Source organism: Nomia melanderi, chromosome 10, assembly GCF_051020985.1.
Source record: "Nomia melanderi isolate GNS246 chromosome 10, iyNomMela1, whole genome shotgun sequence".
NCBI lineage: Eukaryota > Metazoa > Arthropoda > Insecta > Hymenoptera > Halictidae > Nomia > Nomia melanderi.
In genome coordinates this window covers 17919805-17929733 of record NC_135008.1, presented here as the reverse complement: position 1 = coordinate 17929733, position 9929 = coordinate 17919805, and the positions used below count along the sequence as shown (strand labels likewise).

The 9929-nt window shown below is 44.4% G+C and overlaps 1 long non-coding RNA gene across 1 annotated transcript; it reads right to left on the bottom strand.

Moving 5' to 3' along the window:
• Nucleotides 1–1854: 1854 nt before the first annotated feature.
• On the bottom strand, nt 1855–2850 carry LOC143174964 (uncharacterized). Its single transcript, XR_012999519.1, has 2 exons — nt 2765–2850; nt 1855–2189 (listed from the first exon to the last, which is right to left on the bottom strand). It is a non-coding gene; the product is annotated as an uncharacterized LOC143174964 (long non-coding RNA).
• Between the last annotated feature and the right edge of the window lie 7079 nt (nt 2851–9929).

Sequence of the window (9929 nt, the reverse complement as noted above, 5' to 3'; positions counted from 1 at the left end):
CCTAAATTCATGAAAGAAATGTCGAATAGAAGTGAGTTATTGGAAAAGCTAACAAACATAAGTGAAGAGTGCTCCGATATAGAATCCAATGCAACAAATTCTGAACTATCATCTGAAAATGAAGCGGTTTATATTCAAAGTGAAGCATCTGACACTGAAGTTAGCGATGAAGAGTCCATCACCAATGATGAAAATGAAAGTGTTATCAATATGCCCAGGAAAATGTGTAGGGTGCTAAGTAGTTCAGATTCTGATGAAGAAACTGAAAACACCTTTCAGGAGACCGAAACAGCTGCCGATGGTACTATGTGGTCAAAATTTGACGAAGATATTCCAGGAAGGTTACCATCTACTTGTATTTTCGAGGGTATGAAAGGGGCAACAGGCTACGTAAAAAGGTACATTATAGCAGATAATCTTATCAGTGCATTCTCGTTGATAATAGATAACTATATTGTTGCGATACATCAAACTGACGAGGTTGCGATGTATCGAACTCGTCCCTCCAGCACGCACGGCTGAACCAACCCTTAGGATCTGAAGGGGGTTGAAATAAACTGGTCGCTAAGGCGTTGGTCAGAGTAAACGAAGACAAGCGACGAGTGGTCTTCGAGCGAACGTTGACAAGAAACGACGTATTGAACTATAGACTGCATTGTGCAATATTTGTATATAATTGTAAATATAATTGTATAAAGAACATTGTGTAAATAATTATGTCGCGGGCGAGCACCCCTGGACCCGCCCAGTGCAACATTATTATCAAACATATAAGAAAGTGCACAGAAGAAGGTCGCCGAATTTTGAGGAACGATTGAACAACATCATTATAGCTATTCAGTGTTTGATTCGACATTTCTTACATATATATGTAAGATTATATAATCTGTTTAGCTTCCATTAGCTTGTCGCGTTCGGGAGGGCCGACGGGAAAAAATAAAAACCAGGGCGGACTCGCCCTTACCCAACGTTCTGGACTCACGTATTTTCGTAGTGAATTTTGCGTCACCCAGGCACGTACGTCCTGGGTCGACACGGGATATTCGCGAGTTAGCTGGGTACGACGTAGGTTTACGCGTGCACAGCACGCAGCTTCGATTCTCCCTTTGAGAACCGACGCTAGAAGGTATGAGGTCTGCCGTTGACGGGGTTGTCGGCTGGAGACGGCGCGTAGGCGCGCTGCTGGTCCCGCGAGGAGGGCTGGTAGTGCGAGCGGTGTTGGGCGGCTACAGGCGTCGATCCCTCTTTGGAGTGTGTAGCGTCGGTCGGAGTTGCCGATGATGGAGAGTAGAGGATTGATGCACGATTGAATACACAGAAGTTACGTTTCAAAATACTTGTATATTAAACACTGATTCTAGTTACAATAGTTTAACAAAAGGCTTATAGAATAACTGAATTAGGATGGCGACTCGAGATATGGTGCTCCAGCAATCTAGTCGACTAGTTTAACACTGGCGATGTAGTTGGAGGAGTCGTTGTCCTTAGAAGGACAGATGAGCCAAGTGAATAAATCTAGTAGAGCTAGATGACTGGAGACAGCTGGAAGAGCTCAGTGAAGATGATTCGAAGTGTTCGAATACGAATTAAGAAGTAGAATGTCACTAGCTCCGGCGGGCCGCACGCAGGTCGACTCGCCGTGGCTGGTGGGGGTGTCGGCGCAAGCCGAAGAGAGCCGTCGGGACCCGAGCGCTGCCGGGCCCGGCTTTGTGGAGGAGCGGCGCTGTGACGGCACAGCGCCCGCTGGATAGGGGAAACTCGTACCGCTGGAAGATGGCTTCTGTTGCCATGTTGAGATTTGGGATTCGAACCCTTACAATTCTTGGGTGAGCTAGGGCTCTGTTGTATCGGCAGAGTTGTGCTATAGTAGAGAGTACAGAGTTTCTCTTATCCTATGTAGGTACATGTAATGAGATGCTTATACCTATTATCGTGGGAGTGGTGTTGGCGGCCAACGCATAGCCAACGTCGGTCGGCGGCCGACGTCACAAGCTCATCGTGCTGCCAAGAATGACGCCACATTGATGAGGTAGGAGACCAGCATCCCAACAAGAGCATGAGCAAAGGAACTTAAGCAGAGTGTACGTGCGTTGGATGACTATGCAGACACTTATGGTGAGTGGGCTGCATGGTTTTCCAATGCTGCACAAATGACACGGAGGCATTGGGTCACTCGAACATTTGCTGCTCTATGGAGATCATACACTACACATGTAATGCCCGTCATAGCGCCAATCATGGATGTAATAACATGCTTCATGCTATACAAGTTCGCAGAATGTATCACGCTTGAAGAAATATAACATCTTACAACAGTTCAAAAACACAACATAAGAGTCCATATGATACGAGCCGTATAGACAAAACCCCAAAATTTAATATAAAACAGCATCCATGTAGCAGACAAAGCGCCTACCTGAGACCCAAGATCCCAAATTTTTACAATCAATGACTATGCACACCCACATAAATTCTCAAAACCTGCTCCCTAAATTCATACATGAGATCCGAGAATACTCTGTTCCTTATATCATTTTACTAAAACTCAAAAAATAAAAAACCCTAAAGAAAAATTGATAGAGAAGAAAAAATAAGTTTATATATATATACGTGTGTGTGCAGGAGTAGAGCGGTAACCGCCGCGCCGCGAATAGGCTGGAAAGATCGCGAATACAACAATAATAACACTGCGCGGCTAAACAGCTGATCCGGCGAAGCCGTTACCGACGAGCGTGTGACGCAGGCTTAATCTAACAACACCTACCGATAGGCACATCCTGCCGGGCTACCCGAAACTATAACACAGGCTTATCTAACGATAGCCACATCCTGCCGGACCACATGAAAGACACGAACAAAGTACCAAGGGTCATGTAGGCCCCTCTCTCGAGGTGTATATAAGATCATCATAACCTTAATAAAGAGTTCAGTCAATTAACAGACGTCACGCCTTGTAATTCTCCTTCCCAATACGTACGGTAACTCTACGGATTATTCAATCGTATTCGGCTCTCCATCTCAATAGATCATTCCACGGTCTGATTCTATTAGGGAAGTAATATATTAAACCGTAAATATAGAATCTACAGATAAAAGTTACAAATATTACAATTTCGCAAAGTGAAACACCTCATATTAGCGCGTATCGGTTTATTTTTATTAAACGCGTTATCTCCCCCGTGACAAGCGCGTCGACCCCGCATATATGTGTGTATGTATAAAACTCGCGAACATCGAAAACTCACGAAGGGTTTGAAAATCAAAGGTCGAGAATGTTCGGGCGCCACGTGAATATAAGGACGCGACCGCGGCGCGGAGTGGGGGTAACGAGTCACGAAGCGAGTACGAGTGCGATTACGATATACAATTACGGATTACGGATTACGGATTACGGATTACGGATTACGGATTACGGATTACAATTACGGAATACGATTACGGATTATGATTACGGCTTACGATTTTCTAATGTTTTTGGTGTGTGTGCGCGTGTTTTGTACCTTTCGTGTACCTGTTCGTCTATTGTTCTTTAATAAAGGGTTAGATTTAAAAATTCTAAACTTACAATTGGGGGCTCGTCCGGGATCTAGACAACGAACAAAACACAGGCGACGGGTATTAACGGTGGTTATCTAAACGTGTTTAACTGTTCGCGACAAGATGGAAGAAAAAACCTTGCAAGACCTTACTACGGCGCGGTTGAAAGAGATCTTGCGAGAGAAAGCTCTGTCTACGAGCGGTACAAAAAATGAGTTAGTCGCAAGACTGCTCGAACACGGTACCGAGGCAGATGATGTTTTCGGTGGAGGCGAAACATCATATGGTGGCGATATCAAGATCATACCAACGCCCCGTGCTCCAGTCCAGATAACAGAAATGGAACTGATGAGACTTCGACTAGAACTTTTGAAAAAAGAAAAGGAAATGGCGGTCCGGGAAGCAGAGCTGGCGAGGCGCGAGCTGGAACTGGCGCGTTTAGCTCAAGCCAACGATGGACAGCGGTCAACTAGAACGGAAGTCATAGGTACGACGCCCGAACCCCTCCGCATGAGCATCACGGCTATCGCGGATCTCCTGAACTATTTCGATGAATTGGAAGGTTCGTTTGAAACTTGGACGAGGCAACTCCGACTTCTACGAGACGTCTATGGATTGCGAGAGGATGCGTATTGCATTCTCATTGTATCGCGACTCCGAGGGAAAGCGCTAGATTGGTTTCATTCCCGCCCTGAGCGCATGGCAATGACGATCGAGAACTTTTTGGAGCAAATGGGCTCCATGTTCGACCAACGACCAAACTGATTGATGGCAAGACGACGGTTTGAGGAGAGGACGTGGCACCGAGGGGAATCTTTTGCTAATTACCTCCACCAGAAGGTAATCTTGGCGAATCAGATTTCCCTAAACAAGAAGGAATTCTTCGACTACGTCATCGACGGGATACCCGACCCCGTTCTCCAGGACCAGGCTTATCTCCAGAGGTTCAGGTCGAATGCCGACTTGCTGGAAGCATTCGGCAAAATCACGCTCAGGCCGAAAGCAACCAACACGACGTGCAAAGGAGGAGAGTCAGCGCTGAAACCTCGAGGCGATGGTGCGGCAAATCCAACGACGGCAACGATGAGATGCACCAACTGCGGCGATTGAGGACATCCCACATCGAAATGCCCGACGCAAGGTAGAGGTCGTAAGTGCTTCCAATGTAACGAGTATGGTCATATTTCACGCGAATGTCCGACAAAGAAACTGGCGGTTAGAAACGTCCTCGCTGTCGCAGAATCGGTGGAAACAAAATATAGAAAAGATGTCCGCGTGAACGGTTGCGCAGCGGTTGCCGTCCTTGACACGGGTAGTGACGTATCCCTAATTCGCGAAAACGTACACCGTCATATCGGGATGCCGTTATTAACGAACGGAGAAATGCGTCTTCGCGGAATAGGTTCGCAAGAATATCGAACTCTTGGGAAGTTTAAGGCGAAAATCGTAATCGATGGGGAAATACGCGAAGCGACGTTGTATGTCGTCGATGATACAGTCTTAGAATACGGGGTACTGCTGGGCTTCGACTTTATCGACCCCGCGGAATGGGTAGTAAAGGACGGAACCATGACGCTCACGACGCGATCGATCTGGCCCACGTCACAAACCCGGAAATTCGTGAGCAAATCAAGACTGCCGTTCGCGAGTACAAACCCAACCGAAGTCGCGAGAGCAGCGTAACAATGAAAATTATATTAAAAGACGACGAACCGGTGTACCAACGGGCGAGACGGGTTACTCTCTCCGAGAGAGGAGAGGTCAACCGGCAAATCGGAGAATGGATACGCGACGGCATTGTGCAACCCTCTCTGTCGGGGTATGCAAGTCCAATCTTCCTCGTCAAGAAGAAAGACGGTACCGCGCGCTTATGCGTTGATTATTAGCGACTGAACGCGAAAATAGTACGTGACTGATACCCGCTTCCACTAATCGAGGACCAATTAGATCTCTTGCGAGACGCCGTGGTATATAGTAAATTAGCTTTGCGCAATGCATTTTTCCACGTAAAAGTAGAGCCCGAAAGTAGAAAATACACGTCGTTCATAGTGCCCGACGGGCAATACGAGTTTTTGAAAGTTCCGTTTGGTCTGTCCAATTCTCCCGCCGTTTTCCAGCGTTATGTTCATGCCGCGTTTAGGGATCTCGTGGCGCGGAAAATTGTGATCTTGTACGTCGACGACCTGATTGTTCCCGCGAAAGATTATGAAACCGGCGCGCAGCGCGTAAAAGAGGTCCTTAAACGGGTGGCTGAATTCGGATTGATGATAAATTGGGCGAAGTGCGAATTTCTCAAGATACGCGTGGAGTACCTCGGGAATATAGTGGAAGGAGACACGGTTCGTCCCTCGAAGAATAAGATGAAAGTGGTGGCTCGTTTTCCGACCCCAACGACCGTGAAACAAGTGCAAATTTTCTTTGGGCTGTCCGAATACTTTCAGAAATTAATCCAGGATTATTCCACGATAGCGCGTCCACTCACACGATTACTAAAGGCGAACGAACACTTCCGATTCGAATCGGAAGAACTGAACGCATTCCGACAGCTCAGGGAGGCTCTGCTCAAGGAACCGGTATTGCAACTCTACCGACGTGAGCGAGAAACGCAGTTGCATACCGATGCGTCTATCCACGGTTACGGAGCGATATTGTTGCAACGCGATAGTGAGGACGGTGCGTTCCACCCAGTGTATTTTGCGAGCGGTACGACGACGGCGACGGAACAATGGTACCCGAGCTACGAGCTAGAGGTGTTAGCGAAATTCAGAGTTTATTTGCTCTGGATACCATTTAAAATCGTCACGGATTGCCGCGCCTTAACGCTAACCATGCGGAAAAAAGACCTTGCGTACGAGTAGCGCGCTGGGCATTGCTATTAGAAGAATGTCAGTACAAGATCGAGCACCGCTCCGGAGACGCTATGAGACACGTGGACGCGCTTAGTCGTAACCCGGCGGCGGCTTGCCCCGCGATCGAAAGCAACGAAAGTGTTACGATGCGAATTCTTAGAGCTCAGGAACGCGACGACGATTTACGGAGAATTATAAACACCGTTAACGAGCAGAGAATTGACGGGTACAAAACGAAAAGGGGGCTCCTATTACGCGAAGTCGACGGCGAATTGCGTATCGTAGTACCTAAGGGAATACAAACGCAAATCACCCGCAAAGCGCACGAAAACGGACATTTTTCTATCGCGAAAACAGAAGCGCTTTTGCGACGTGATTATTGGTTTCCCGGCATGCGAGCGAAAGTGGAAAAAATGTTGAATAATTGTGTAGATTGTATTTTCGCGGAGCGTAAGAAGGGGCGACAGGAAAGGTTATTGCACGCGATCGCAAAAGGAAGATCGGCTGCTCGAGACCTATCACGTTGACTACCTTGGTCCGCTTCCCTCCACTAAGAAACAATACGGTCACATCTTCGTCGTGGTGGATGCTTTTACGAAATTTGTATTGCTATATTCCACAAAAATGACGAACTCCATGGAGATTACGGATCGGTTGCGGAAACCCGCGACGAATAATTTCCGACCGAGGTACAGAATTTACGTCACAGGCTTTCAGAGACTATTGCTGACCAGGACATCGAACATGTCCGTGCCGCGAGGAAACGGGCAGGTAGAACGAGTTAATTGGATGCTTATACCGCTGTTAACGAAAATATCCGCCCCACACCCCGGGGAATGGTATAAACATTTCGCAACGGTACAACAGTTTCTGAACGCCACTGTCCACCGGAGCGCGGGAGTGTCTCCCTTCACCTTACTTTTCGGCACGCCTCAAGGACGTTCCGTAGATAAGGGAAATGGTCGAAACCGAATTAACGAGTATGTTTCAGACCGATCGAGACGAAATACGTCAGCAAGCGAAGGAGAGGCTGCAACGCATCCAACAGGAAAATCGCCGGCAGTACGATAAACGACGGGTAAGGGCCAGAGTCTACCGGGAGGGCGACCTAGTGGTGGTCCAGAGAACACAGACTGCACTGGGATTGAAGCTGGTTGGAAAATTCATGGGTCCATATGAAGTAACATGGGTACTCTGCAATGACCGATACCTGGTGGTCAAGATCGGCGAACACGAGGGACCGAAGCAAACGTCAACTTCAGCAGACTACATGAAACCATGGATAGAGGAGAGCGACCAAAGTGGAGAAGAAAGCGAGGAAGAAGTAGAAGAAGGGTTTAACCGTTTGAGTCTCAGACGGTATTGAAAAAACACTGTCGAAGAATCCCAAACAGCGCAACCGTGCTTTCCCTATATATGTACGAAAATACCCAAGCAGCGCGATAGCACTTCTTGTATGTGGTAGGTAACGTGATTCTCGTATTTTTTTCATCGCTCCGTCACATTTATTGCAGTTTGCAAAGTGATCGGATGTATTCTTCCGTATTCTTCAGTTAATAATTCTTTTCATTATTAATAATTGTGTGTTTTAAAATGATTAGACGAAGCAACGCAAAAAGTAAGTGAAAAATTAATCTAGATTTACTGTTTAACTTTTCTAAATTTGGTGCATCCCCAAAAAGGTACAATGAATCGAAAAAGAAAATCTATAAGCACAAACACAAATCCATGTGATCATATTATCGTCGATGATGACGACTGCATTGTTCCGGTAAAGTGCAAAAGACAACGCATTTTGAGCACTTCGGAGGATAGCGATACTGATTTATCGCATCAATGTTCATTCAACAGTCTACCAGTTGCTGAAGACGTTTCGAATCAACGTGATTCTCTGGAGCCTAGCGAAGAATCTGATTCGCGATCTAACTTCCCTAGTCAGAGTAAACTGATTGAATTTTTCGAATCATTTTTTGATTTGACACTATGGGAGCTAACAGTTGAAGAAACGAATAAATATGCGGAGTATTCAAAGCATTTACCTAGAGAATTAGAATCCTTTGAAACAGAGATTTGGACACCCGTTACCGTTCTAGAAATGAAGGTATTTATAGCAGTGATATTGGAAATGGGAATTACGAGAAAACCTAATATACGTTCATATTGGTCTGAAAATTCCCGTAACATACCGTGCTTTCGAAGAATGTTTTCTCGACATAGATTTCAACATATTTTAAAATATTTCTACTTAGTAGATAATTCTTTATGTTTTCCACCTGGTCACGCGAAATACGATCCCTGTGCAAAATTTAAGCCACTGGTTGAACATGGTAACAAGATATTCAAATTACATTATACACCACACAAAGAATTATCAATTGATGAGTCGCTAGTTGGGACGCTGTGTCACTCTAGCATAACGCAATATTTACAAAATAAAAAGCATCATCGTCGGGGAATAAAATTCTGGATGCTGTGTGACTCCGTTTCGAAATATTGTTTAGCGTTCTCTTGGTATAAAGGTGCAAAAGAAACAATTTCTAGTGATAGAAAAAAGTTTGGACTTGGGTACGATGTCGTGGTGAATTTACTAAAAAATAGTAATTGTTTGAATAAGGGGCATCACATTTTTGTCGACAACTTTTTATTAGCGTAGAATTAGCTCGCTATTTACATTCTATGGACACCTTTTTAACTGGAACAATTAGAAGCACTAAGAAATGTATTCCTGATAACTTGAAACAAACTAACGTAAACAAGGTAAAATATTTTCGAAACAATGAAGTATTGTTCTGTGCATATCGCGAAAAAAAGAGTGTAAAAAATCCTGTGTTACTAATTTCGACGAAAGCAGAAGAGCAAGATGTAACTATAACGAAAAATCGACATGGCAGAGAGATAAGTTCCACAAAACCCGGTATTATTCAATCTTATAATGCCTTCATGGGTGGTGTCGATTAATCCGATAAAATGCTGTATACCTATCTCGATGAACGAAGATTACTTAAATATTGGAAAAAGGTGGCCTTTAACATAATCAACCACATGGTTTTAAATGCGTATATAATCTACAAGGAAATAGTTAAGAGCAAAGCAATATCTCGGTTAGATTTTATCTCAAATATTATTTTTGAAATTGAGTATCAGTAGATGAACGAAAAGCAATCACATAGTCATATAAAAGAAAAAACATTTGGATTAATAAAGTTGCAATAAAAAGATCACATTTAATTTGAGCGCGATGTAGAAAAGGAATTCATCCAGTATGTTTTGATAAACAACAATGTTACAAATTATAAGTGTTACTCTCTATTTAAATTTTTTGTTAATAAATATTTCAAATTTGTTCAATAAAAATTATTGAGAAGAGAACAAAATAAAAATTTTTATTTTGTAATGTATTATTGCATTATTATAGTACTATTCTACCTACTGTAAAATGTACTATTTACGTTAAAAGAAGCTGTTTGATGTACTTCCGTCAGTAAATCTGAGCGCTCGACTTCGACAATCCGTAACGCACCGTCAGTTGTCCACAATGCTGCT